Source organism: Peromyscus californicus, unplaced genomic scaffold (genome assembly GCF_007827085.1).
Source record: "Peromyscus californicus insignis strain IS unplaced genomic scaffold, ASM782708v3 Scaffold_1__1_contigs__length_55948999, whole genome shotgun sequence".
NCBI classification, from domain to species: domain Eukaryota; kingdom Metazoa; phylum Chordata; class Mammalia; order Rodentia; family Cricetidae; genus Peromyscus; species Peromyscus californicus.
Window position 1 is genome coordinate 17,509,824 of NW_026294492.1, and position 27,424 is coordinate 17,537,247.

At 47.8% G+C, this 27,424-nt stretch overlaps 1 protein-coding gene across 3 annotated transcripts in view; it reads left to right on the plus strand.

Moving 5' to 3' along the window:
* The first annotated feature begins 11,628 nt into the window (after window positions 1-11,628).
* Window positions 11,629-27,424, plus strand: part of Klhl29 (kelch like family member 29) — a 310,831-nt gene continuing 295,035 nt past the window's right edge. For 2 of the 3 annotated variants that reach the window (XM_052745960.1, XM_052745962.1), the window contains exon 1: window positions 11,629-11,938. The gene's annotated coding sequence lies outside the window, so the exon portion shown is untranslated. Of the gene's footprint in view, window positions 11,939-20,480; window positions 20,666-27,424 lie in introns of all 3 variants that reach the window. The other variant, XM_052745961.1, reaches the window with a different exon arrangement.

Below are 27,424 nucleotides of genomic sequence, written 5' to 3' on the forward strand. Positions count from 1 at the left end.
CTACAAGGCCAATAGCATTGTGTTCATCGGTCTGCTGTAAGTCTGCAAGGGCGTGGGTCTCCTTTGCCCTCCAGCACTGATTCTCGAACTCACTTGAGGAACTTGCCAAAGAAAAAACATATATATATATATATATATATAAAATAAATAAATAATTCTCCAATTCTCTTCCCAGAGGCCGAGTCAATTGCTGTGCTCAGGGAAGAGTAGGTGTTAAAACTCATCCCGATGTGCATGGTGGTAGCTGAGGAACAGAATTTATTTTTCATTCTCATCAAGTACCCAAATGAATGTCCTAGATCAGTGGGCAGCCATCTCCAAGGGTTTCTTCAAGTTTGATGATCTTGTCAGTCTTCAACACTGAACTTCCAAGGTACCTGTGTTTGTCTACAACAACACAGGAAAGAGGAAAAGGGGAATGGAGAAGGTGAAGGTCAAATGTAAACAGGTCAGATCAGGAGAAGGCACAGGTTTCTTCCACTGGCGTGCCATTGGCTAGACCTCAGTCACATGAGTACATCTAACTGTAAAGGAGGCTATAGGAAATAGCATAACGTAGCTGCAAAGGATGATGGGAAATGTAGTCTAACTGCAAAGGAGGCTGGGGAGTGTAGTGTAGTACAGGAAGAATAAGGCCAAAGTGGATAAGGGGGTTAGACTCAGGAATCTGTGTTTTCAGGATTCCCACTTGATTCTTATGTGGGTCATTCTGTGCACAGTTCTGCTCTGCCCATTCTGAACTCTGTTCAGGTTCCCAGGGCTCTTTGCAAAGTGGCCTCCATGTTCCTCTCAAATTACCGTGACTGACTTGCTGTGATCATATAAAGCACCAGCAGCGTCTCCTGCTCACGCGTTCTGCTCCACCTGAGTGTTGGGTGGCTCTTGTTTTCTCTGCCTTCCCTCCTTCTGTCTGCTCGGCAAATTCCTACTCTCCAAGATTCTTGGGCAAAGTCGGTCTTCCATGACTCACCTGCCCCTAGGGGGCACTAATGAAGCCTTCCTTCTCCCTGTTCTACCTGGACTGCCTCTCATTATGGTATTGATCATGCTGAGTGGCATTCATTTAGGTTTGCTATCCCATTAGACAGGGAGATCCTCAAGGGCAGTGTCCTTTTCTTAATTATCTCTGTATCCTCGGCACCTGGCACCTTGCCTGGTACATGGTAGCACTCAGGAAGAGTTTGGTCTGCAGAAATCCTTACCATCAGACAACTTTCTGCAATCACTTATCTGTTCCGTTTTTTTTTTTTTTTAATTTTCTGCTCATGCCAAATAAGAAAAGCTTTTCATTGTACTTACAGTTTTGCTGCCTTGATTAACCTAATTAGCAAAGGTCTATGTGACTCTGTTTAAGTCCATCTTCCCCCGCTTTCCACTCTACTCAAAGGTGACCTTCCCCATGAGCCATTAGGATTGCAGCAACAGGCGTGCCAACTCTGGTAATTAGATATTAAGAATTCTACAAAGACAACCCCTGCCTTCTTGAGCCATCCTCATTTTCAAGTTTAACATTCCCCAATTTTTTGAAGATATTCAAAATCCCAAATTCTTGAGCTCCAGGAAATACATCCCTTGCTTATTCTTCAGCTTAATGGACACAATGGAATCTAAGATAACTGTTGAAATGGCCAGCTTCCAAAATGCTCTCTCTGAACTCTGACACTCTCTCTCTCTCTCTCTCTCTCTCTCTCTCTCTCTCTCTCTCTCTCTCTCTCTCTCTCTCACACACACACACACACACACACACACACACACACACACACACACATACAATGTCACACCCTGAAGTAGTCATGTAAAGACAAACTTATCAACAAGGACCGAAGGCAGCCAACAGTTTCACTCATGAACTTGGAAATAAACCTTTTGTCTCAGTCCAGTCTTAAGAGTTCAGAATCTCTGGGCCAATGGGATGGCTCAGGGTATACAGCTCATGACCTGATTTTAATCCTTAGAACCCACATGGCAGGAGAAGAGAACTGACTCTCTTTTAACTTCCAGAAATGGGCTGCAGCATGTGGACACTCACACATACACATGATGCATGCACACGTATTCATGCACAAAATAAATAAGTGAAGAAAAGCAATGGGAACGCCTGCATATCATCCTGGGGGCTGGGTACCTCAACATTCTTAGATTAGATGAGGCCTATGAAAGAATGGGCATGGTACGGTGTATTTCCTGGATTTCAGGAATGCTGACTTTACAACTCCAGCTGATATCTAACTGCAACTTTATAAGCATTCCTAAGCCCAAACCGCCCAGCTATGTTCAGGACTCCTGGTATTGTGGAAGACAGTAAATATTTGCTATTTTAAGAATTTGGGGTGATGCCTAATACAATTGAATCTCTTATGTTCCCTGTCAGATGAATTTCCACACTTTAGGCCAGACCTCGTCAGCACCAGAGGTGCAACCATCAGCCATGAGCAACCAGAGTTTACCTGGGGCAAAGTACAGTCCAACTTCCATTTGGGGGGGCAGGGGTTTGAGACTACAAGGAACCAACCACACTCTCCTCTTGCTGGATGGCTCAGACTCCCTGGTAATGGCAGGCTATCTGCCTTCTCTCTGTGTCAGCACTGAGAATTTTACACTCGGGGTTCATTGATTTCTGCATCTTTTGATGTAAGGATTAAGAAAAACAATTTAACATTTAAAAAGAAAGAAGGGGAAAAAAGAGTTTTGAACAATGTCTGACGTACAGGAAGTGCTAAATGAATGTCCGCTCTTATTGGCATTTTCATCATTGGTACATCTTTATTTTATATCGTTTCGCCTGAACTCACAGGTCTGCTGCCTTTGAACAACACATACACATGTACCACCACACGGCATTCTTTATTCCCAATAACAACAGTCTTGATCGTAATTATGAGATTCTAGCTGCCACCATTTTGAAATCCTAAGTTCTGTTGAACTGAACTTATCCTGGGGATTGATGTACAAAGATCCCAGGACCCAAACAATATTCAGTTTTTGAGCCTAGTGTCCAAGCTGGCCTCATTCCAATCTAGTTTCAGGTTTAAATTCTAATTGTTTCCACCAAACTTTTATATCATCCAGAACTCTCAAGATAATCTTGAAATTGCCTGAAACTATATTGACATTTTTTGAGGGCTTGGACGCCAGTAAGAAGGTACCTACTGTTGTCTAGGAAGATGCACAACTGTCTGCAAGAAATGCATCTCATTTGCCCCTTTCCTTGAATCTGCAACAAAACAATGTATAAAGGATCAGGGTCTATTAATAAAAAACCCTCTGGTAAATATTGTTCAAAACTTCTGGAGTCATGAAGTGCATGAACCTAGATAGGGTGTGGCAGTATGACACCTTTTTTCCCCAGAATGCTAGGGCTGAAACCTTTTTATCTCCAGAATACTCCATTCTCCCAGCGACAATAGTATCATGTTTAAGCAGTTTCCACTCAGAGCATTTTTATGCCATGATAAAAAAAAGAAAATGCACCTTCCTTTGTATAATCAGATGATGTGGTACCGCTGCCCTGTTTTCCCCTACAGCCTAATTGCGGTGCTTTTTGTATTTTGGCTTGAGGCTTCTCCCCAATCTCTTTCTCTTAGGCATCATCTCCTCTGCTTCACTCTTGAAGACCTCCTTTCACTGTGTATTTTAACCTATGAGTTGCTTCGGACCTCTCAGAAGTCGGTAAGTGATAAGTCTTAAATAAATAAAAATAATGTGTTTCTGAGCAGCTGTACGTGAGTGGAATTTTCAGTAAAACAGCCACCGATTAAGCATCCAAGAGAAAAGCTCCCTTAGGAAGGGAAGCCCATGCATCCTCTGGGAACGCAAGCTGGCGAACTCCTCAGCTTCATCATTTAGAATTCGCATCTCATGATTTCTTACCGCAAGGTACTCTTGGACCAGATGGTGGCCTGGATCACAGACTTGGGGCTCTTTTCAAATACTTGGTAAGATGCAGTGGACCCTCAATGGCCTTTATTGAAGCTAAACAAGTCATCTCCTTCCTTACCTCTGTCACCCTCGCTTCAAGAGTGGATGGAGCCTCTGCACAACGTTGTTGACATTCACCTTTCCACGGGTCGTGGGCTCAGGAATTCCTCCTCCCGGGTTTCTGTGTACCGGAAGTGCATGGCGCAGCTTCAGAAATGGAGAACAAGAGGAAGAGGAAGTGAAAATTTACATATTCCGAAGGCTCCCCAAGCAGCTGAGACCATTACATGTTTGGCCCTGCAAACTCAGATGTATCTCAAAAACTCCGCTAACTGTTTGGCATCTAATTCTCAGGCTTTCCATTTGTGGAGAAAATAAAGGATGCACTCCCTGGAGGAAGGACTGACTGCCTGTGACTAGTATATATGCCACAGGATATCTCTGCTTTGGGAGTGCAAACAGAAACTCCTTAGACAAAGCCTTGGCTGGGACTCTGTTCATTAAATGACTGATAGAAATGAGATTTGCTGCCTCAAGGTCCATACTAGGATCCCCCATGCCTCTGCCTCTGATTCCTCCAAAGCACATAGAGACCGTGGCATACAATCAGACAGCCTGAATCCTAGTGAAGACCAGGGAACATGGCACTAAAGCCCTGGTTCTCAACCTGTGGGTCATGACCCTTCCAGAGGGGTCGCACATCAGATATTAACGTTACAATTCACAACAGTAGCAATGAAAATAATTTTATGGTTACGGGGGGGGGGTCCCCCACAGCATGAGGAACTGTATTAAAGAGTCTCACCATTAGGAAGGTTGAGAACCGCCGCTTTATTTATGGAATAAAGGGGGCAAAAAGACAACAAGAGCGGGGAGATGGGAAAGAGTGGCGTGAACTCGGTCTTCTGACATGACATAACCATTGCATTGATAATTCCCAGCTGCTGTGGTCACCCGCACAAGACCCACACAAGATGGGGCCCGTCAACGCCCCCGAATGGGTGGGGGAAGGCTCACGAGGCCCTACACCGCCCAGAATTGGCAATTAATGGTTATTGGGGGGTGGGTGAGTCATTTTCTTCAACGCCGTTGGTCGCTGCTGCTTTGTTAGCCATGCTCCAGTAAACAACCTCCCACCCAGGCTCCTGCAAACAACCCTAATTAAACCCAGCGGGTCACTAAAATCAAAACAAACAAACAAACAAACGACATGGGGGGGGGAAGGAGGAAGACTTGGAAAGAAGGAGTGGGAAGGGAAGGGAGTGAGAAAGGGGAAAGAAAGGTAAAAATGACCGAATTATACTATACGCATGTATTAAATTGTCAAAGAGTAATAAATAAATGGATAAATAGAACAGGAACAATCTGGGTCCCTGTTCTATATAAGAGGCCACTGTTACGCCTCTGGTCTAATTCTGGGCTTCAGAATGACCATCATGACATGATCCCAACCTTCAGCCCTGCCAAAAACCCAGAGGGAGTTGACAAACAGTGACATCAATGGACTCCGGAACACAGCAGGGGTCAGGCAAGCTCATTGCCTCTTTATTCTTAAAAACAGCTCAGAAATGTCAGGAGCCATCGGGGCTCAATCCTCTCTCAAAAGACTCCTGAATTTTATCCGTACTGAACAGGCTTCAGTGAGTCAAAGAATCCTCCAAAATGCAATTAAATTCCCCTTCCCAGATCCTACCCATCATTTGGGTTTTATTTTTATACTCTCCCATAAACACTGGCCTCTTCTTAAACATTGAAAAGTAAAGTTGAAGCTTGATCGTTATAAATAATTCATTAACCAATAACTATGTTCTGGGCAGCGTCCCTCCACCACCACGCCCTCCCCCGCGTGGATGCGTCACGGCATCAATGGGGAGAGAAGCTGATCCCAGGAACACACAGACTACGTCTCCTGCCAGTCTGGGAGTCAGAGCCACCCAGGAAAATTGTTAGGGGCTCTGTTTAACTAGCGTCCCTGCCACCTGCAAACAAGTGGTACTAAAAAAGGTGCTGAATTCTTGCCATTAAGAATCCCCCCCCAAAAAAAAAAAAAAACAGCATCAACGCCATTCTGAGCCTTAGAATATAATATTTCACTGATTTAGGCAACAGGGGAATTATACTTTCATTTTCACCCCTCCCCCAATAGCTTTTAGCAATGCGTTATGCTTCAGAAACTGTCTTCAGAATGAGTTCCTTAATCCAATACTCCAACTACTCCAGATCTACTAGAACTTGCCCATTCCAAGAAACCGTCCTGACCAGCCTTGCTCTTGGGGATGTCTGTGACCCCTCCCTCCCCATCTGGAGACCCTCCCCCATATCTGAACAGTAAGTGATAGTTCTTGTTAATGCTGTTGTTATTTTAATCCTTGTCAGGAACAATTCAAAAATGTTACTTAGTTGCCTTCATCCCTTTGCCGGGAATAAGCAGGGTGAGATGACGACAATCAGCCATCGTATGCAGTTAAATAGTTCCCAGCTTAAATGTTTGGCACGTGACCCATCACAGAGTAAGGTGGTCCCAGGGACACTTCAGCAACTGGGACTTACCTCCTGTCTCCGTCAAGGTGTGGGGTTGGATTGCAGGACACACAGTAGGTGCTACACAGATTTTTATAGACTGATTTAGCCACTGGAAGAACAGTTGGTTGGGTTGGATTTATTCATGCTTTTGGTGCCAAGTAGGGGTGGTTTTAGTGGAGCACTATATTAGAAAAACAGGTTTGTGATAGAAGCACAAGCTCAGCCAGCAGAGAGCCTGGCAGCTGCTCTGTTTATATCCGCTGTATTGCTGGAGACAGATGTCCTGTCAAACCTGAGGGTTCTGACGAGGCTTCCACTCTTCCAAGGAACCCATGCATTCACTAATCAAAGAGACGCTTGCCCCTCGTCTACATGAGTGCTCTGTAGTGTAAAACTGTTTCTAGTTCTGGGTTCAGAACTGACTATGAGTAAAGGCATAAATCATCATCCACAGTGTCCACCGCAAGGGGAAGATGCTGGGCTTCCCGCAAAAGACGTGGCATTGGTGTGTTCAGTGGAGTGAAAAAAACAGAAACAGTGGCTTTGGAAGTAAGCACACTGAAATTCCAGCTCTGTTACCTGCTCGCTGGGTGACTGCAGGAGCTCATCTTACCCTCCCTGGACTTAGGTAGTCGATAATATCAATTCCACAGGTAGCTGTGATGACTGACAAGGTGTCATTAGTAAGAGACACTGGTTTGGTGCTCGGCATGCAGTAGCCACCAAGTAAGTGATTATGCTGCTGAGGTTGTTGCTATAGACACAAATAAAGGGAGAAGTCCGTCCTGGCACAGAAGATATATGTGACTCCCTGGCCATCCTGATGGTGGCTTCCTACAGATAAGAACAGGGACTTTCCAGCACAAAGCCCTTGTCTGCTTGGCTGCACAAAGAATGCCACACGTTCTGAGGAGGAAATGAATGTTCTGGAGTGTTCCAATGCACTTCCCTGTGTATTATGAGCCCATTCTTTCCTAACCCACCCACTTGATGAACGCCTTTTAATCCTGATCCTAGAAGCCAACTTGTGACTCAGCACAGGAAAAGGGCTGGCTATAGGAATGCACCCCACAATGGAGAAATCCTCAGCTATGGCCAGAAAGGTCCCCATGAAACAACCAACAATTCCTAAGTACCATGCAGAGAGATCCATGCCAAATGTGGAGCTTGTCCCAGGGCACACAAAACAAGGGAGGGAACAACCCGGAAGAGATCAAGACAGAGCTATGAAAGCAAGTTAGAGATCCCTCACACAACATGGGCCCAAGGCCCTGGGTGCAGTGGGAATGGAGGAATGAACTGCCACGATCCAGATGAAATGGAGCTCATGAGTAGTCCTAGTCTACTGTCTATTGATGTGATAAACACCACAGCCAAAAGCATCTCGGGGAGGAAAGGGTTTATTTCATCTTACAGTCAGTCAGGAAGGGGAGTCAGAGCAAGAACTCAAGGCAGGAACCTAGAGGGAGAAACTGAAAAGACCATGTAGGAATGCTGCTTACTAGTTTGCTCTCCGTGGCTTGTTCAGACTGCTTTCTTACAGAACCCAGGACCACCTGCCCAAGGATAGTATCACCCACAATGGGCTGGGCCCAGCCACATTAATTATTAATCAAGAACGTGTGCCACAGATTTGCCTACCGGCCCATCTCATGGAGGCATTTTCTCAGTTAAGGATCCTTCTTCCCAAATGACTCTGGCTTGTGTCAAGTTGGGGAAAAAAAAAAAAAAAAAGAAGCACAATTGATCTCTTGTCAATCTGAAACACAAACACATCACTATTAAACCAATAACCTTTTCTTTGATTTATCCTAAGATCTCCTGCTAATATCATAATGTAAAACTCAGTATAATCATTTTTTTTACTTTTCAATATTTTAAAAGTCGAAGTTATCTTTTGAAGTCCACAGCCTCTCAAGTCTGGATTCCTATAAAATAAACAAACAAACAAACAAACAGCTTTAAATACTTTTTAACTCCAAGAACGAAGACCAGAGCACAGTAACAATTAAGCAAAGTCAAACTCCAACACTGTAAATAACACAGTGTCCAACATCTTAAACTCACAAACCTTCTGGGCTCCAAACGACTTGGGTAGACCCCACCTCTCCAGCTCTACCACCCACAGCAAACGTAGCTTTTCTCCTAGGCTTTAAGCCAGTCTACTCCACATGTGCCACTGTCCTTGGTGGTTGACCCGTGGTTCTGGCATCTCGCATATCCTGTATGGGTCTCCACTGTAAGTGAGGCTGCACATTGACCAATAACCTCTCCTGAACTCTCTAGGGTCTCTGACCCTGCCACATGTGACAAGCCACAGACTTTCCTACTGGCCGCATAGGTGGAAGTATTTTCTCTCTCCAGGTTCCTTCTTACCAAATGTCTAGCTTGTGTCAAGTCAACAGCAAAAAAAAAGAACTAAACCGGCACAAGGGCAGACCTTTGTACAAACAGTGAGCGTCACAGCAAATAGCTCATAGCTAGACTTAATTCCACAAAAGAAAATGTGCTCTCTCAAGATCTGATTGGCATTTGGGCTCAGATGAAAAGAGGGAAGGGTGAGGGGAGTGGGGGACACACCCTCTGTGATTCTAATCCGTACAGCTCACATACCCCCCCCCCCACACACACACACACTTTGACCCCCTTGTGAGCAGTTATCCAGCTTCAAATCTGGAGATTTTGCATCACTCCAGACCCCCCACCCTCGGCATCGCTCAGGTCTGCCTCTCTTCTATGATATTGCTGAGCATTATAATAATGCTCATGATGATGCTCGGCAAGGCGACTGGGAGAATTCTTCTAGTCTCACCGAAAGAGAGCCCAGGAAGGATTCCTGGAGTGGACTGTTTCTTCATTCACTTGAGGATCGTTCAAAACGATCCGTCAGAAACTACACAGGTCCAAAAAATGCCAGATTTTAACCTATTCCAGACCCTACAAACCTTGGCCACATTCAGTAACGCCCACAGCTGCTCTACAGGAAAGTGCTCAGAACGCAGCCGGTGGAGTCCTGTATGGCTCACGATTGGTGTGCAGGCACAGATCATCTCCGAGGCTGGCTTTCCCACAGAACTGGCATATGCGTGGCTTCGTCCTCCTTTGCTCTGCATTGAGTTGCCTGGGATATTGCCTGTGCATCTGCTTTAAATCCCAAGTGACCCAGACTCTCTTCCCTACCTATCTACACTCTTCCAGCCCCTCATTCACCATTGCACCAACTTAGTACTCAAACCAGACCGATCATTCACGTCCAGGTGTAGTTTGAGGACCTCCAACACCCGTTTCCCCCCTCAGCTCCCACCCTATCTCCCTTTGAAGATCCTCTGTCACTGCCTTACTGTCACACTAGCTGTCCTGGATGTCCTGTCACGGGGGTAGACGGCTCTGGGATGCAGTCATTCTGCGCGCCCCCCATACACACACCCCCCCCCAGCCTTTCAAACCTTTATACACCAAAACTTCCTCTGATGTTTATTCCAGAAAATACAGTTACTCTAACACCAATGGGCCACCTCCCTGGGGTCCTCCTCCTTCTTCTTCACTGACAGTTCTCCTGCTACCCTCAGTAGATGATTATTATTTATTATTTATCAGCCATGACACTCTGCTGTGCTTCCTACAAGATATTAAAGAACACACAACCCCTGTACTGAGTTTACAGCCGAGACAGCAGAGCTGTGGATCTGACATCATAGGAGGCCGTCGAGAGGAAGGACCACAGGCAAGCAAGCCCTCGGTCTTCCCCGGTAGACGGGAGTGGACCCTGGCAAAACCTCCACAGGCCTAAGAACCAGCAATGCCCCTCCCCTGTTACAGACACCCACCCCCAATTTCTAACCAGACCTTAGGCCTCAGAGCATTTTCCCGGAAGCGGGGGGGGGGGGGGGGGGGAGAGGGGTGTTATGGATGGAGAGAAATGAAGAGGGGAACATGAACCACTGACCATAACCTTCAGACCGGCCTGGAGGGTGGAGGGGAGTCACAGGCTTTTCCTCTGAATCTCAAAACAGGTGAGGGGGGCCAGGGGTGGCTGGGAATAAGAAACAGACCTGCAGAGTTAGCAAGCCAAGGAAGACAGGCTCAGAAAAGAAGAAGTGTTCTGGCGAGATGAAAAAGCCCACACCGGGTAGCCACAGGTCTCCAGCCAAAGTTTCCTCTTAGTGTTGCAGTTAGGGTCTGCGTACACAGCCTGCAGAGGGAGAGGGGAAGGCTCAGTCAGTGTGGACCTTGGGAGGGCTGGCTGGCTGGGTGCTGCTGCATCTGGAGTGTCAAGAGTAGTCAGACAGGCCTGTGTGGTCTGAACAACCCAGGGAGGTCTGTGAAAACAGCAAAGTTCTCATAGGTTCAGGAGCCAGGGCAGATGCAAGGAGACAGGATTGGCGTGGCTCGCGGTGGTCCTTCGGAGATGTGGACATTTCCTGCTCCTTCCCGTGGCCGGAGTGTCACAGGGAGGGCGGAAGCGGAAAGACGATTGGACTTCTCTTTCTCAAACTTTCCACCAGTTTCCTCAGGTGTTGAGAGCAGGAGGGAAGCTGCCTTCAGTCCGGATCCTTCAACCCTGGGCTCTCGGAACCCGGAGGCCATGGCCCAGCAGCCCGGCCACGCGCCGTGAGTCTGCCGGGCGCGGCCACGGAGCCGGGCGAGCCGGGAGTCATCGCAGGGGGCGGGGGCGGCGGACGGACGATGGACACACCCGCTGGCACTGAGCCCGGGGCCCGGCGCGTTGCTGCCGGGGATCCCTGGGGCCCCGGGAGCCGAGCGCTGAGCCGGGCCGGGGGCGCCCCGCCTCCCCCACCCTCCGCCCCCGCCTACTCGGGCGCCGGTGATTGGCTCCGCCCGCCCCTGGCTGCGCGCCGAAGCCCGCCTCCCTCGCAGCTAAAGCAGACGGTACCCGGAGAGGAGCGAGCCAGAAGGGAGCATGGTCCCCGCGCCGCGGCCGCGCCAACCCCCGCGCCGCCGCCGCCGTCGCCGCTGTCCCTGCCACCGCCGATCTAGCCGCAGCTCCAGCCCCGGCCTCGGCTCCGCAGCGCACGTCCGCAGCCCCGGCCATCGCCGAGCCTGAGCTCAGCCCCCGCCCGGAGCCCGAGCCCCGAGCCCGGAGCCAGCCCCAGCCCCGCGGCCGCCGCGGCTGCGGGGAGAGGGCGGGGGCGATGCTGCCGGAGCCGCCGCCGCCGCCGCCGCCTCGATGAGAGCCGCGCCGCACCGCGCATAGCCGCGCAGGCTGACAGGCAGAAGGACTGACTTCCCTCTCCCGGGCATCCTCCCTGGGCTGCCGGGAGGCGGCGGCGGCGGGGGAGGAGGAGGGAAAGGGGGAGAAGGCGGAGAGCAGGAACGCGAGGAGGTGGACCTGGATCCGTTTCTCCCGGCCAGGACGCGAGCGGCCCCAGCTACCGCTACCCGCCGGCGCCGTCCCCTATCCATCAGCCCTCCTGCACCCATCCGCGACCCTGGGCTCTCTGCGCGTCGGGCCGGGGCCGGAGCGGCGCGGCCGCAGGTAAGAGCCGGGTCAGGTTGGGGCTCTTAGGATGCGGAGCGGGGGTTGGGGGGATCCCAGGGTCCTGGTAGCTACTGGGCCAGGCAGGACTTGGGAGCGGGGCCCGGAGCCCGGAACGCTGGGCTCGGCTCTGGCAGTGGTGGCGGCTGGAGCTGAAGCCTCCCGCGTCTGGACTCGCAAGCCTGCAGAAGCCCTTGCGCCTGCGCTGCTCTGGGGATGGAAAAAAAAAGGGGGAAAAAACTTCCTGCCCCCGGGTGTGTTATGCAGGGAATGCCTGGGGGGGACTGTCGCGGTGGTCGGAGGTGCTGGAAGCGAATATGACACTGGAGCTGGGTAGCGCTGGGCCGGGCCCGGCCGTGTGCGTCCCTCTCCTGGCCACCTCCCCCTGTGCGGCCCAGGGCCCCAGCAGTGCCGGGGGGGGGGGGGCGGCTAGGAAGCACTGGAGAGCTGGTCCCCAGGGCGGCCGCGTGCCCTGCGTGTTGGGGAGGTGAGCGCCCGTGTGCCAAGGGAAGCTAGGTGATGGGTTCTGCCCCTGGCGTTCTCAGATCCAGCATTTGGGGACCGGGTTTCTACACTGGATCCCAAGTAACTTTCGAGGTAGAAGAGCTTGAAAATCATCTGGATGGAACCCACCACAGACCGTGTGGTGACCTCCCGTTCATTCCCTTGACACCTTGTGGTTTCCAGCGGGGGGTTGGAGGTGGGAGGACAGCTTCGCGGATGCGAAGGGCGGGGAGGTGGTGGCGAGTGGGGAGGGGTTGTTTATGTGTGGGATAGTGGACCCGGAGACACGTAGGTGGGAGTGTGGCCGCGCGCCCGGACTGCCACGGGCGGTGCGGGCTGGCCGCGGGCTCACGTCCGGGTCTCAGTGGCCTGGAGCTGGCCGAAAGCTTGTAGGGTTATCTGCGGTCGTGCGCGGGTGCCCGCGCTGGGCAGTGTCAGCCCCAGGCCCCAGGGGAGAGAGGCGTGCTCACTCCAACCCAGATCGCGGAGCCCAGAGCCCAGTTTCGGTCCGAGGCTGTTCCCCGGGCCGGTTCGATGTGCCTTGCCTGGGGAAGGCGGAGACGCACTGCCTGCCTGCGGCTGTTCTCAGAGGAGCGGGCGACTGCAAAGCGTGAGTCTTGGATGCCTGGGTCCGCCTGCTGAGAAGCACGTTCTCTCTCATCGCTGGCCTCTGGAACCGAAAGGCGGCGGCGGTCAGTTGACAGATCTCCGGTGGGTCCCCAGGGATGATGATGGGTGAGGAGCAGCCCCTGCTGCCACACGCGCGGCTCTGCGAAGCGTATCCTCTCTCCCCATGGTGTTTGCGACGCGGCGCGCCCGGGGCGAATCGTGAACGCAGATATTTATGTAGCATTAGGCGAGACCTCTTCGCCGGAGGGACTAGACGTGGAGGACGCCGGGGCTGCGGCTGCCGAGAAACTTCCACTCCTCAGCTCTGGGACAATCAGGCTCCTCCGCCGCGGCAGGCTCCAGCCCCTCCTCAGCTGAGCAGCGCTAGGATTCGGACTCCAGTTGCAGTGACAGATCTGTCCTGGTTACAGCTGTATTTATCCTCATTTCATTCTCTTTAAAGCCATTTGTCTAGTCACTACAGAGTTTCTCCCCTGCGGTGTGGGTCTTACTGCTAACTCAGCCTGGGGAGGGCAGATTTGAGAAATTCTTTCCGTTCGGGCTGAATGACAGCACGTTTAATTAGCCCACCTCATTCCTGACTTTTTAAATTTAAATTAAGGGGGGAGATGGAGAGCTAACTTTTTAATTATTTTTCACTGGCGGGGGGCGCGCATTGAACAACTGTACAGATTGTTCATCCTGACACTTGGAGAAGACGTATCTGGTAAACATAATAATTTAAGGGTTGGTTCTCAGGCATGCATACTCACTCTGCAGGTTCCTACATGCATGGAGCAGTGGCTCGCAGTGTCTATGGTACCATATATTGTTCTGGAGTGCATTAGATTTATCACCTTGCTACAAATCAGGGAACCAGTAGCATGTGTGCCCTTAAACCCTATAGGAATTTAATAATGTTTAACTTGGCTTATGGGCTGATGCATTTAGCCAATTGTAATAACTTTTCTGCACAAGGATCTTATTAGTACATGATTAAGAAAAACATTGTCTTTGGTCCAGTCTTCCCATTTCTGCTATAGTTGTGAAAATGAATAGGTCTCCAACTTTCATTTGCAAGCAACAATCCAAACGAAATACCTAAGAGTTTTACTGAAATAAAACATCCTATGGTAGCCATGGAAACAAATAGATTAAGGGTTATTGGTTTTTTCTGTATGTGGTGGGGGTGGGGACCTAATGTTGGGTCTCTTAAGTTATGTTTCTAATGAATGGTGGTCACACTCCACATACTCAGTGTGGGAGGCAAGCCACACCAGAATTCAGTTTTGTAAGGGGTTTATTAGAACAAAGACTACCGAGAGGCCCGAGAGAATGACTTCTGCTTACTGGGGCTCCTCACATCCAGAACGCAAATGCATAAAGCCATATTTTGGTTTTTTTCTTTTTTCTTTTTTTTTTTTTTAAGTAGATGAGAATGGAGTCCGTATTCTTTTGAGATTGGAAGACGTATTTTGCTTGTAAGCTGTTACTAAAGGAATCATTAAATCCAGCCCCTGTTTCCTAGGAATAAACATGTTAGAAGTGTAGATGTTGGTGTAGATGGACTGTCACACTTGTTACCAACACTGTCAGTCTAAGTGAGGCATATCATTAGTCTATTCAAATCTTGCCTGTTTCAATATTCATGCATTTCCATGGTGATCCACTCTGGTTTTGTTTACTTAATCAACCTTATAAATCTTTGGCATCAATTTCAGCAGTACCATCTTTCCCCTCTCCCATTTATCATTTGATTTGGCTGCAGCTCATTCCTAATCGAAAGCATGTCCCCGTCTCTCCCTTACATAGTTTCCAAAAGTTTACGTGATTCCCAGTAACACCGAGAGATAAAGAAGTTAATTCAGATAACACCATCAGTGCTGATGTAGCTTTTTAGTGTCTCATTTGTTACGTGTGTGTGTGTGTGTGTGTGTGTGTGTGTGTGTGTGTGTGTGTGCGCGCGCGTGAGAGAGAGAGAGAGAGAGAGAGAGAGAGAGAGAGAGAGAGAGATTGTTATTCTTTTTCCTCACAGGCTTACTATAAAGCTTTCTAACCTTATGACTAGATGTCAGTTTTTCCTTCATACCCTTCTTTCCCTTTACTTCTCTCTCTTACCCTCTTTTCCCATTCCCCCTCCTCCTTTTGTGGTATGAGGATTCTTTTGTGTCTTTAGCTCTATCGGACTTGAAGAGCCATCAAAGCTGTGTATTAGAGTGGGCTTGTCCTTCTGTAAGATCTTTTCTCTTCCAGTAATGGATAAAGCCAGAAGGTTCCAGAACATCAGAGGATCCCCCCCCCCCACCAAATATAATATATATTTAGTTATAGCGCCAAGTGTCTCTAGGATCACAGTAACATTGTAAGTCCTCGGAACAGGCAGTTTTACTTCCCTGCAAGCGATGATTTTGCTCATCCGCTTTCAACTTTGCTTTCTAATGATGCAATCCCATGCTAATCACAGCCCTGTATATTTCAGAAATATCAAGGCAAGCATTTGCACGCTACTGACTTATTAGGATCGGGCAAAGTAATTGGAACACTTAAGTTCAAAGTCAGAAGGAGAAATGGAATTATAGCCAACCTTATGATTCTATAATCAGTCAACTAAGCGCCTACTTGGGGGTAGGAGGAGTAAGAAACACCAGGAATAAGAAATCCAGCCTTTGCCGGCTGTGAATGAAGCCAAACTGGTGTAGTTACAGTGAAAGAATGCTGGAGAATGAGACAGATATGCGCTCCTCTTCCCCCTGACCTTTCTTAATGCTAAGGCACATCTCAACACAAATGTTCAGAAACTGGGAAAATATTTCTACTTGATGCAGAAGAGGAATCTTTTTTTATTGCTCAAAAAAAAAAATCTAAGGTCCTCTCCTAGTATGCTTAAACAATTAGGTAGTGTGATCCCTGCAAGATATTTCACATGCAATGGCTTTTTTTTTTAACCATAGAAAATGGTTATATTAATTTTGGTTAATAAGTAGAGGTATATATCAAAATTCCACAGTAGAATCTAGGAGCAAAAAAAAAAAAATGCTGGGATCACAGCCATCCTGAAATCAAACTCCAAAGCTCTTCCTTCAACAGCTACACCCTTGCTCTCCTCAAACCTGGGGTCAGACAGGCAGACTCTACCGTCTTCAAGGAAACCATTTGAAACCAGGAAAACTGAAGCTTCAATTTAGAAAGAGGCTGGTGGATCACCGGAAGTCGCAACAGAGTTGCTGCTGAGAGTGATCGTCATCGTTCTGGGGGCATTTCCGCCTTTAGGGTGGGAAAGGAGAGTACACACACACACACACACACCCATGAGGCAGAATAACTTCGTGAAATACACATGGTTCCGGGACTCCATGCTGTAGCTGCGTAGATGGTTCAGACACCCGAACAAGAACCCTGGAGCCTGGGCCTGACAGGGATCTGGATTAGGTGAAAAGGACACCTCCCCACCCGTTAAACGCTACTGCCGGCACCCCAGGTGCCTCTCTTTAGCATCCGTGTTAGGACGTTTTGAAACCTTTAAATCATTGAGCAATCTGAGATACATATATGCAAATACATACAGGCATATATTTGCCTTTGTGCACTCAAACGCATACTTGGCCACTTAGTAAAATTATGGCTTAAAACAATAACAGAATTTACCATCTTCACCATATTTATGGGAATAGGACAGTGGTATTCCTACTCACGTTACCGAGCAATGGGTTGTGGAAACTTATTCATCTTGTGGTATGGAAATCCTATGCCCCTTAGATGCCAATGTTTATTCTCTTCTCCCTCTGCTGGGCAGCCACTGTTCTGTTTTGTGTCTCTATAAACTTGACCATCCAGAATGCTGCACGCAAGTGAAATAAAACGTTTACCATTTACTAATTAGCTTATTGCACTTAGCATCATAGATCAAGTTTTTCATCCATGCAGTCTCATATGTCGGAATTTTCTTCCTTTTGAAGACCGATTAGTATTCCATCAAGCATATGTACGTTTTGTTTGTCTGTTGGTGAGCGTGCGGGTCGTTTCCACCTCTTGGCTACTGTGAGTAATGCTGCCGTGAATTTGATCGTGTAGATACCTTCGGAAACGAGGCTTTTCATTCTCTGACGGCATACACCCCGAGATAAGACCACTGACTGCATTCTGCCACTTTAGCACTCACAAATGTAGGTCTTGGGTTTTAAGAACTTGGTAGGAATGCAGTCAGTCGAAACAATGTCAAATATCAAACGCAGCAGGCATTACTGACATTTGTTTTTCCTATCTGGTGTGTATGTTCCCTCAGAAGTCTCTCCAGTCCCTGGTGCTTTGCCCAGGGGGCAGGCGGCAAGGGGGGGGCGGTTGGCTGAATTCTGGTGACAATACAGAGTGGGTGGCGGTTGGGGCTTCACGTGGGAATTGAAGTCCAGTCTCTGGGCAACCTTGGGAAGACCTGTCGTCTCACAAGACCTCTGTTCCTGAAAATGTGAAGGAAGCACAGTAGCAGTCTAGGGCTAGAAGAGGGGACCCCCTTGCACCAGGGAGATGGCTTACTGGGTAAGGGCACTTGCTGCAAAGCCCACGTAGTGGAAGGAGAATACTGACTTCTGGTGCCAGTCAATCACCCCTCCCAGAAGCACGCCATGGCACATGCATACACGCAAAATTAGATTTTTTTTTTTTTAAAGATTCACACACAGCCGGGCGGTGGTGGTGCACGCCTTTAATCCCAGCACTCGGGAGGCAGAGCCAGGCAGATCTCTGTGAGTTCGAGGCCAGCCTGATCTACAGAGTGAGATCCAGGAAAGGTGTAATGCTTTAAAGTGAGAAACCTTGTCTCAAGAAACCAAAAAAAAAAAAAAAAAAAAAAAAAAAAAAAAAAAGATTCACACGCGCAAAAATTAACTGACTTAAAAAAATTCTCTTTTTCAAAATGAAGAGGGAACCCTGTTAAAACCTGTTCCACAGAGAGACTCTCCATGTAGCAGAGCTCTGGAGCATTCAGAGAGGTGACTGCAAGTCATGGAGCCGATTGAAGTGGGATGTATACTGAGCCCTCCAGGCATGAATCCTAAATATTTTAATGATACATCAGGGCGTGTGTGTGCTGCAGTCTGTGAACCTCATATGATAATATGAGTTCTGAACAGCGTAAGATTATTTGCATCACAATTCCAAGAGTTCAAAATACCCTGAGTGGATTTGATATATGAACTTTTAATTCCATTTTTAGTATCATAATTTTAGCATTGCCATGGATTTCAGAGGTCAGCTAATCTACCTATTATTCAATCAGCAAACCTTTCTCAAGCCCCAATAATCAAATAATAATAGCTTCTGGTTAGGGCTGCCCACCATATTTTAGTACTTTACATATATTATCTCTAATCCTCACATCAAACCCATGAAGTAGGGATTATCCACACTCTACAAATGACGGGGAAGCTCAGAGGTAAGCAAGTGGCCTATACCCAAGGCCCAGCCACGTCATACTGCTGAGTTCGAACACAGAACCTTCAGCTACTAATTCTCTTGCAAGTGTGTGTGTGTGTGTGTGTGTGTGTGTGTGTGTGTGTGTGTAATGCTGAGGATGGAACCCAGGGCTTCATGCAAACTAGGTAAGCCCTCCACCAACTAAACCACATCCCCAGCCCCTTGTGCATTTCTGATAGTACACGCAGAGTTTTAATGTATTTGTTCCAGTTCGTGCTGCCTTTCGTGTGTGAGGAGGGTCTTCATTTTCCATGGTAATTAACGTTTTCTTTTGACACCTGGTCTCCCTGTGTAGCCTTGGCTAGCGTAGCACTGGCTGGCTTTGAACTCACAGAGATTCTCCTGCCTCTGTTTCATGATTCCTGGGATTAAAGTGGGGCCACCATGCCCCACTCTTGCTAATTAATATTTTATGTAAGTAATAACATTAGAATGAACGTGAGTTTAAGATTATTAACCCAATCTGGCCAACATTCACTCTCGGGCTTTTTTTTTTTTTTTTTAAAACCGGTCTACCTGCTTCCATTTACTCCTAGAAGACAAATGAGACCAACGTTCATAGGCTTGGATGGGACCCATTTCTATAGTGAGTCTGCGTAAAATGAAATAGCAACAAAGAAGAAAAAAGAGATGTAGGAAGAATCAAATATATACTTAGACCTACTTGGACCTACTAAAGGCTAACTTACCCCAGTTTTAATATCAGGGTTAGTGCAGTATCTGGCATTAAATTCCTCCATGAAAATGTTTTGCCTGTGCACATTTTGACCCAGAGAAGGTATCGGGTGATAAATATCAAAGCATACATTTCGGATTGTCTTTTCACGCGTGGACTGTCTAGTTACGAATTCAGCGTTTGTCATTGTGTGGAATTTTAGATGCTATATTTGGGCCTAAATCTATTAAATATGCTTGTTGATGAATTCTAAGTAATCTAAATGGAATCTTGGAGGATTTATGACTTGAGACTTTGAAGACTAATTTTCTCCTGGAACTGCATCATCCCAGTGATAACTGGATCTATCCGGGACTTCGGAGAGCCGACACAGAGTCGTCTTTCATAACGGGCTCACTTGCCGAGTGTCTTCCCTGTGCAGATTTTAAAATCTGTGGTGTTTCATACACAGCATTGTTTTTAAAGAAAAATAAAAACACTCCCAATCCCAGAGACAGAGGCCATGGGAGAAGGATAGCATTGTGTTTGCATCCGCGTCTCTCCTGGCCCGACACTTTGTAATAATCCTCTGTGAGTTGGGAAAGGGTGTGAACAGAGCCTCCAGCACACACACGCCACAGAACCGTCTCTGTTCCGTCTTTTAAGGATTCCCACCCAGGTGCATCCAGGCTCACTGGAAGAGGGGCATTCATTCCAGACATGAGGTCAAGCCTTCGAGGAAGCCATAACATAGGCAATGTTCCGGGGGAGGGCGAGGTTGGCCACTGCAGGAGCTGGCCATCTCTGGGCTGACAGGCCTTTCTCTTATTGCTATCCAGTCAGCACACCGCCTCTGCCTTCCTCCCTTCTCTGTGTATAAAAGGTAGATCAAGGGTCCTTTTTGAGAAGTTTGAGAAGAAGGGTGAAGGGACAATGCTCCACACACAAAGATGCTCCACACATGAAGTTGCTCCACACACGAAGATGCTCCACACACGAAGATGCTCCACACACGAAGATGCTCCACACACGAAGATGCTCCACACATGAAGATGCTCCACACATGAAGATACTCCACACATGAAGATGCTCCACACACAAAAATACTCCACACATGAAGATGCTGCAGCTGTTTTCTGAAAAACCAAATACTAGTCACAGACTTCATCTGCATTAGAGACTTAGCTTTATTTTGGTCGTTTAGTAACATGAGCAATTGTCCAGGAAGAGTGAAGCTTGGGTTTGAGAAAAATGAAACAATTTCACCGTTCTCTTTCACTTTCTCTGTTCAACTAACCCTTCCAGCTAGAGACCCTGGCTTCTGGATCACAATCAACATTTAACCTAGCCACCGAGGGAACCTTGCTGGTATGTTTGGTGCTATTTTATGGATGAGAGAGAGGCAGATGTTTGCCCAAGATCAGCTCAAGTATGAGAGATGGATATGAGATACCAAGCCTGTCATCTGCACACAACTGCCTGCCTATAGGGTAAGGAGAATTCCGGCCAATATGCCTTCTATAAGGACTATAAATGGCCTATTGTATAATAAAAATCCTCCCATGTTTGATCATATTGCTCACTAATTACCACAGTTGACGCTGTAAGAAGTTGAGGTCCAGTTAATTTTCTCTGTTCAAGGGTGAAATAAACTCAAAGAAACAGAGACCTACTGTTGTAAATTTCAAGTACCTTCACACATAAACTTATTACCATTATCTTCTGAGTTGAGCAAAAGTTTGCATGTGAGGCTACATCAGAGGCTTAGGTCTACCTTTTCCTTGAGGTCAGAGGCCCCTGGGGTGCTCACTTGAATATCTGAGGACTGAATATTTTAGGATTAATGAATTCTTTTTTGCAAAGCACTTATAACAGCTCCAGCATATACCAAATATTGGAAACAAGCAGTTATTTCTGTGTACATAGAGTTTGTGGTCCTAAAGGGACAAAGGAGTGTCTTTGTCATTAGATTCCGGCCTGGCCTGGCACATCTTGATGTTTACTGGTCAGCTACACTGTAGAATTCCTGGTCTGCTTAGAAATTGAGAGATGTTCCAGGGAGGAGACTTGGCTCATGAATGCAGTATTGCCCCGACCCCTGGGGTCTGTTCAGCTGCTGTCATGGCTCAGTCTCTCTAAGCCAGTGGAAAGGTGTCCGCAACAGTGTCTCTCCAGACAGTTGGTGCCAAGGTAAATTGAGAGTGAGCTATTAGAAACTAGGATTGCATTTAACATTGCTTTGGTGGCCAAGAACACAGTCAATGGCTCCTCTCAGTGAACCAGGCAGAGGGCAATGGGAGCAAAGTGAAACTCACATCAACAGAGTTGTGGACAGTGTTCTGGCTGGGCCTAGTAGGACCACATTCAAGTCTGTTTGGTTTTTTCCAATATCAGGGGATCAAACCTAGAGCCTTTGTACACAGGAGGTAAAATGTGATCTAGACCACTGAGCCACACATCCCTAACTCTGCGTATCAGTTCTTAACAGATGGGAAATAAAAACAAAAATCAAAATCCGGGGGAGATGGCTCAGTGGGTAAGAATGCTTGCCGCACAAGAACGAGGACCAGAGTTCGGATCCTCAGTATTCTTGTCAAAAGCTGCATGTTACCATATGTGCCCCGATGCTGGAGAAGGGGTGGGAAGGGGGCAGCTGCTAATCTAGCTGGAGAGGGCAATCCCTGGATCAGTGAGAGACTCTTTCTCCAGAGATAAGCAGAGATCAGGTAGAGGAGGACACAGACACCCCCCCACACACACACAGTGAACACACTGCAGTGAACACATTGAACACAATGCATGCAAACACACAGTGCGCGCGTACACACACACACACACACACACACACACACACACACAATTAAAAAAAATTAAAGAGAAACTGGGCAGTGGTGGCACGTGCTTTTAATCCCAACACTCAGGAAGCAGAGGCAGGAGGATCTCTGAGTTTGAGGCCAGCCCTGATCTACCGAGTGAGTTCCAGGACAGCCAGGGCTGTTACACAGAGAAACCCCCTGCTTCAAAAAAACAAACAAACAAAAACTCAAAGAGGCTAGAAAGATGGCTCACTGATGAAGAGAACTAGCTGTTCTTCCAGAAAACAGAGGCTCAATTCTCAGCATCCACATAGTGACTCACAACTGTCTTTAACTCTAGTCCCAGGGCACGCAACTCTTCTTCTGGCCTCTGAGGACACCAGACATGTATGAGGTGCCCAGGTATGCATGCAGACAAAATGCCCATCCACATAAAATGAAAACATTTTATAAATAAATTTAAAAATTAAAAAAATCCTCCAGACACCTGATCATCACAGATAGAGGTAGAGAACAGTGTGGAAACCTAGACGTAGTTTGCTTTGTCAAAGCGTGGGCAGGGTTTTCGAACACTTGGGGCTTGGAATCCCTTATTATCAAAGCTTAGTTTTCCATCTCTGGCATGACAGGTGGGCTGACTTCTGCCTAGTCCACTAGTGCTCAATTTAGCAGGGGCAGCTGCCTACTGTCTCCTACCCAGCACATGATTAGCATTTCTGGTAACTGCAAGGAGGTTGCATGCTCTGCCTTCATATGCATGCTCAGTGGCTTCTCTAATGTGACCCCGAGGATCCTAGCCCGGGTGCCTTGTAATGTACCCACCCACTTCCATGTTGAAGCCAGTTTGTTAAAATGCCTTGCCTTGAACTCTTGGGATAAAGATGGATTATTTTGTCCAAATTGAATTCGCTTATTGGAGTGATAGAAAGAAATGGATGATGACCTTACTCGGAGAGTCCGAATCAGGTTTGCTGAGCGAAATTCAAGGGCCGTGGAGTTTGGGGAGTGCAAGGGCCACGCTTAGAAGCTGGGTTCATTAGACCAGGAGGCCGTGTGCAGCGTCATAGCCAGCCTGTCCTTCAAGTGAAGAGCCTTCTGTGAGTGGAATGCTATAATCTATTTGGTTCATGCTGTTCCAACCAGCTTTAATCATCAAAACTGGAAAAATATTCCAACTGTGAAAGGAGCATAGCTCTTGCTGAAGCCTCGATGTGCCACAGGGACACGCCAGAGTCTCTCAATCCACCAGTCCACGCAGCATGCTGTCGAAAAGGAGTGTGTGGATCTCTTCATGCGGTGTGAGGCAGCTGGCTTTTTCCACAGTGAAATGGCACAAAGACTTAACAGTTCCTTTTCCCCCAGAGGAGAAAAATGATTTTCCTGGAAACCGTGTTTGAAGAAGTCACATTTTGGGGTTTTGTTTGTTTGTTTGTTTTTTCTTTTTTCTTTTTTTTTTTTGCTCTATACAGTCTCTGCCTCTCTTGTGACAGGAAGGGGCATTTCCTCACCAGCCCCATGTGTCTGAATAGGTCTGCTCGGGCAGCCCTGGTTTAGAGGTCAGATGGGACAGTAGACAGAGCTCCCTAGAGAGAAGAGGTTTGGCTTGTGGAGCTGGCAGGCGCCATGGACTGGGACACAGAAAGGAATGGAGCAGGCAGACCAGTGCCCCCAAAGCAGTCCTTGCTGTGGTCTGACTGAGATGAAGATACATCAGCTGCACACTGGCTGTGAGCTGTGTCCTCAGGAAAGGGCTGCAGCCCTGGGTTCTAGCTAAGGAAGATAATGGGCTTCTTGTCTCTTGCTGTTACTCCTGGTGGGCTCTCCTTCCAGTCCATGAAACACTATGGTGGGCTATCTTCTCAGTCCATGAGAGACATAATGGGTACTCCTTCCAGTTCATGAGAGACTGTAGTGGGCTCTCTTCCCAGTCCATGAGAGACCGTGGTGGGCTCTCTTTCCAGTCCATGAAACACCATGGTGGGCTCCCCTTCCAGTCCATGAGAGACCATGGTGGGCTCTCCTTCTAAGCCGTGAGACATCAGGGCATTCCAAAGCCTTGGCCCTGCTCTGGTTCCCACGTGAGAATTTAAAATTGCAATTCAATTCTGCAGAAAACACAAACACGCGCGCGTGTGCGCACACACACACCACACACTCATACACACACACACACACACAAGCTGACTTTAGGAGTCCTAGGGGAGGCCTCAGGGGTGGGCGGGCACCCACCCCTGAATTGCAAAGTCACAATTCAAGGGCTTGTCGTTGTTTTTATTCTTGGTTTACCTCCCAGAATGTCTGGTCTCCAGATACGTTCTTTTTTCTTTCACTATCTGGAATAGACACCTGGACCACTTGGTTCTCCTTGGGGCTGGGAAACGGGGAAAGCGGTTCACCACCTTGTCTTGTTTCTATGTTGGAGGTGACCCATGTGCCCCCTGGGATCAAGAACAGGGAAAGAAGGAGGAGGAAGAGACAGTTGTTATCTAGAGACTGCACACGTGACAGGAGGGAAGGCAGGATTCTGTTCTCAGGACTTCCTGGTTACAGTGAAATTTTTTTTTTGGACTCAACCATATGATGAAAGGATGACCTAAGGATTCCAGTGCCTATTTCTCCAGAGAAGATAGCCAGAGGCCGCTAACCACACAAAAATACATTTGACATTTCAATGATGAGGGGAATGCAAGCCAGAAACACAGTGAGATGTCGCTTGGTACACACTAGGAGGATGGTTACCAAACAAACAAATCCAGAACTTAACAAGTGTCGGGAAGGATGTAGAGAAAATGCAAGCCTCATGCACTGCTGGTTCAAATGCATAATGGGGCAACCACTGTGGAGAATACAATGGTTCCTCAAAAAAAAAAAAAAAACACGAAGCCTAGAATTCCACTTCTGGGCATGTACCACATAGAAGTCAATGCCAAGGCTGGTCCGTGGTCCCCTACACCAGTGTGGCTTATAGCCTCAGAAGCATCCGTGATTTCCAAAGGCAGAAGTAACCCATGTCCATCAGTGGATAACTGGACAAGCGAGATGCTGTACCTGCCTAGAGAGGAGTAGCATCCAGCCTCGGGAAGGAAGGGAATTCCCTCACCTGTGTGACAAGTAAGTACCAGTCACAGCAGGACAAGTGCTGTGTGGGACCACTGGTATGAGGTACATAAATTAGCCATATGCACAGGAAGAGAGACCAAACGGTGGCAGTCAGGAAGCCACTGTTTAATGGATTTACAGTTTCCATCTAGAAAAGATGAACGTGTATGGAGATGGATAGTAGTGACTCCTACCCAGCAAAACGAGTGTGCTTAAGGTCGCAGAACTGTACATTTTAAAATGATTGAAGGGCTAGATTTTTTTTTTTAAGTTTTTGTCCTTTATTGTGATGATAAAAAAAACAGATTTCCAAATATTCCCAACTGATTCTTTTAAAATTAAAATGTATTTTTTATTTTATTTTATGTCCGTGAGTGTTGTGTCTGCACGTGTAGCTACGCACTCCCGACGTGCAGTACCTGAGGAGGCCCAAAGAGGATGTTTGTTCCCCCTGGGACCGGATTGAACAGACAGTTATGAGCCGGAAATCAAACCCAGATCCTCTGGAAGCCCAGCCAGTGCTTTTAACCACTGAGCCATCTCTCCAACCGACCCCCAAATTGATTCTCTAATTGCATTATTTTCAGACTTCATCTTGGGGGGAAAATAAGTTCAAGAGTTCAACAACGTTTATATGGTATACTTGCTGTATACCTCATCCCAACACTGTGCTGGACATGTGGTTATTTGATTTATTCTGTAACAGTTGAGGCAATATAATGAAATCCATAGATCTGAATGTTCATTACACCGAGTTTCAGTAATTGCAGGTGCCTACGCGATCATCATTTAAAACAATAAAAGCTTCTCACCACTCCACAAGTTCTCTTGTGCCCTCTCCAATCAATCCTCCTTCCGGGCCCCACCACTTTCTTACTGGACGTATTGGACTCGCCGCCTACCCAGAGGTAAAGGCGTTTTGTCAATTTTTCTCTCTAGAAGGATGGCAGCCGGAGGACTAGACGCTGTGTGGCCACCAAGACATCACCCCTGCAGAAAGCTGCAGGGCAGTGCACTCGGAGGCCAGCACACTTGGTGACTTCACTGGACATAATGACTTGCCTCACAGGTTGACATCCCCGAACTGTAATAGCCTGTTGCACTCATTTATCCCCAGCTCCGACTGTTACCCACAGAGCTGACCAGACAGACACCCACCTCCTCCAGACAGAGGGGTCAGGTGGCCAGTACCCAGCTCAGCCTCTTTTATTCTGGCTTGGACCCTTGGGGCTGGTTGCTACCTTTAGCCATGTTGATACCTTTAGTGTGGAACTGAAGCACAGAGCCCCACTCTGCAAGCCAAGGCCTAGACACGGGGGACCTGGGACAGAGAAAACTACCTGCTTCTTAACAGACTTGTTTTCCTGTAGAGGCTGGAGGCTCAGGAAAAGTCATTGCTGAGCAAGGGGGCCTCTAGCTCGCTGCCTGATATAACTCCATTCCACCTCCCCTGATCTGCCCCCTTTCTGCTATCCTGTCTGCCTGTTTGGGTCCTGCTCTCCCTTGCAGGCTGGTAGGGACTCCCTGGTACCGGTGATGGCTGCTTCCCAGCTGTGTGGAAGTCCCCTGCTGGCCTGCCTTGTGCTCCCGGTGGGGAAATGGTGGCCTCATCTTTTGTATATATTCCATCTTTTGTTGATTTCCCTCTAAAGATCTAGGCCAATGTTTGCGTATTACAGTTTGGAAAACGTGAGGCAGAGAAAAGGCTACCATGTCGAAGATGGGCTAGGCAGAGCCTGAGCCGTTCCCAACAAGCTAGCATGTAGAAGAGCCGGGGGACAGCCAGGGACCATATCCTGAGTTCCCAGCAGGGCTTGCAGCTGTCCCGGGTGGAGAAGTGCAAACCCACAGAATCTCCTCCCTGACCGTGATAGCTGTTGTCACATGCAAATAAGGACGATTTCTTAAAATGTGTGACTCCATAAGGGATCCCATCAGCAGGGTGTGAAATGACTCTGCCTCTGAATCCGACCCAGGAAGGATGATTTGGTACCCTAACCCGAGGTTACGAAGTCCTTGGAGTTCCTGATGAAAGTCCAGCCTGTCTTTGGCTCTCCACGTTCCTACCCTAACTCTCCTCTACCTAACTCTCCTCTGAGTTCATGTCTCCCTCGTGCCCACTAGCGTACTCTTCTGCCGTGTCATGGAGCAGAAAGCCCGGCTTATCACGGGAGGATGGTGTTCTTTGTCAGGCATTCATTTGGGTAACAGGGGTGAGGTTTTAAGAGTTGCATGAAAATGTTTCGCTGGGAACCCTAGGAAAAAATAGAAAGGGCTGCTTTGAAAATTGACAATGAAGTTTTTAGTGTGACTTTATCATATGTTTGGTTGAAA